Source organism: Thalassophryne amazonica, chromosome 7 (genome assembly GCF_902500255.1).
Source record: "Thalassophryne amazonica chromosome 7, fThaAma1.1, whole genome shotgun sequence".
Taxonomy (NCBI): domain Eukaryota; kingdom Metazoa; phylum Chordata; class Actinopteri; order Batrachoidiformes; family Batrachoididae; genus Thalassophryne; species Thalassophryne amazonica.
In genome coordinates, this window is record NC_047109.1 from 81,586,450 (window position 1) to 81,589,146 (window position 2,697).

Sequence of the window (2,697 nt, forward strand, 5' to 3'; positions counted from 1 at the left end):
CACATTGTGTGTATTTTTCCATTCATTTTATTGAATGTAATTGTTGAAACTCAATTGACCTCTCTCAAAGATGTTGCAGAGAAACCTGAGATACATGCAGTGGTTTCCTTAATATGTTAGAACATTGTTCCACATGCACAACCCTGCAATGATACCTGCTTTGTTACCAGAACCATGGGCTAAATTTAGCTGTGATCTACCTGACGAGTCACACTCAGCACCGCAACCAGATCCCAATACTGTTACACTTGGTGTTGTGCATGAGCCTCCATTCAAATATGCTCTGTGCAAAATGCTGCAGCAGAAACATAAACAAGAAGCTAAACTTACAGGGTGACACACAGTCATCCCATGGTAGGACAGCAGAATACATACACATACAGTGAGGAAAATAAGTATTTGAACACCCTGCGAAGTTCTCCCACTTAGAAATCATGGAGGGGTCTGAAATTTTCATCTTAGGTGTATGTCCACTGTGAGAGACATAATCTAAAAAAAAAAAAAAAAAAAATCCGGAAATCACAAATGTATGATTTTTTTTCCTTTTTCTTTTTTTTTTTTTTATAATTTATTTGCATGTTACTGCTGCAAATAAGTATTTGACCCCTACCAACCAGCAAGAATTCTGGCTCACACAGACCTGTTGATTTTTCTTTAAGAAGCCCTCTTATTCTGCACTCTTTATCTGTATTAATTGCACCTGTTTGAACTTGTTACCTGTATAAAAGACACCTGTTCACACACTTAATCAATCACACTCCAACCTGTCCACCATAGCCAAGACCAAAGAGCTGTCTAAGGACACCAGGGACAAAACTGTAGACCTGCACAAGGCTGGGGTGGACTACAGGACAACAGGCAAGCAGCTTGGTAGAAGACAACAACTGTAATGATTATTTATTAGAAAGTGGAAGAAACACAAGATGGCTGTCAATCTCCCTCAGTCTGGGATTCCATGCAAGATCTCACTTTGTGGGGTAAGGATGATTCTGAGAAAGCTCAGAACTATACAGGAGTGTTGTGTGGGCCACCAGAAGAGGACGTACTGCTGGCCCACCACCAGAGGGTGCCCTGCCTGAAGTGCGGGCTTCAGGCACGAGAGGGCGCTGCCGCCACGGACACAGCCGGGGGTGACAGCTGTCACTCATTATCTCTTGACAGCTGTCACCCATCCATGCTTCATCATCTCACTCCATAAAACCCGGACGTCATCTCCACCTCATTGCTGAGATATCGTCGAACCGTTAAGGTAACGTTCTCAGCCTTGATTTTTTTGTCATATTAACTTTGTCTAGAGAACTCGTTTTTGCAGCTGTTTTCCTGCGGAGTGCTATCTGGGGATTGACGTGACCGGCGACAGCTTCGCTTTACTTCCCCACCAGATAAGTACTGAGACAGGAGCTGCACGAGTGTGTGTTGAGGTGGAGGTGGACTCTCCCTTGTTGTTGTTATTGGGTGTGCACACACCCATATCTTATTGTCTCTGCTCCCTGCCAGCAGTACCAGATCCGACCTTCGAAGACGGTGGCCACCTGGGGACTCGGGACTTGGCGCTCCAGTATTCTCCGGGTTCGGTGGCGGAGGAAATCGTGTGGTTCCGGTTCATCTCAGGACAGACGTCTTCTATCCTCGAGCCTGCCCACACGTCACCCTTGTGATTGACTGTTTGCAAAATTTCACATTCCTCTGTGTTGTGGTTGTTCTCATTCACAACAGTAAAGTGTTCATATTCGACTCTTTCATTGTCCGTTCATTTATGCCCCCTGTTGTGGGTCCGTGTCACTACACTTTCACAACACAGGAGGACCTGGTCAATGACCTGAAGAGAGCTGGGACCACAGTCACAAAGATTACATTAGTAACACATGATGCTGTCATGGTTTAAAATCCTGCAGGGTAGCAAGGTCCCCCTGCTCAAGCCAGCACATGTCCAGGCCCATTTGAAGTTCACCAGTGATCACCTGGATGATCCAGAGGAGGCATGGGAGAAGGTCATGTGGTCAGATGAGACCAGAATAGAGCTTTTTGGAATCAACTCCACTTACCATCTTTAGAGGATGAGAACAACCCCAGGAAAACATCCCAACCGTGAAGCATGGGGGTGGAAACATCATACTCTGGGGGTGCTCTTCTGCAAAGGGGACAGGATGACTGCACCATATTGAAGGGAGCATGGATGGGGTCATGTATTGCAAGATTTTGGCAAACACCCTCCTTCCCTCAGTAAGAGCATTGAAGATGGGTCATGGCTGGGTTTTCCAGCATGACAATGACCCCAAACACACAGCCAGGGCAACTAAGGAGGGGCTCCATAAGAAGCATTTCAAGGTCCTGGAGTGGCCTGGCCAGTCTCCAGACCTGAACTCAATAGAAAATCTTTGGAGGGAGCTCCCTTTGTCCCTTATTTAGCAGGAGTAGGGGAAAAACTACAGAGGATCTTCAGACAGCACAAAATCCAGTTTACTTTAAACCGGTTAACACCTTGAGACAGAAATTAGTTCACCCTAAGGACATGATCCCTAGTTACAAACAGAGCAATGTAGTGTATTCTATCAGATGTCAGGAAAACTGTAACGAACACTACATAGGTGAAACGAAGCAACCTTTGCACAAAAGGCTATACCAGCACCGCAGAGAGGGCGCCAGTGGACCTCAGTCTGCGGTTCATCTCCACCTTAAGACACTACCACATGTTTA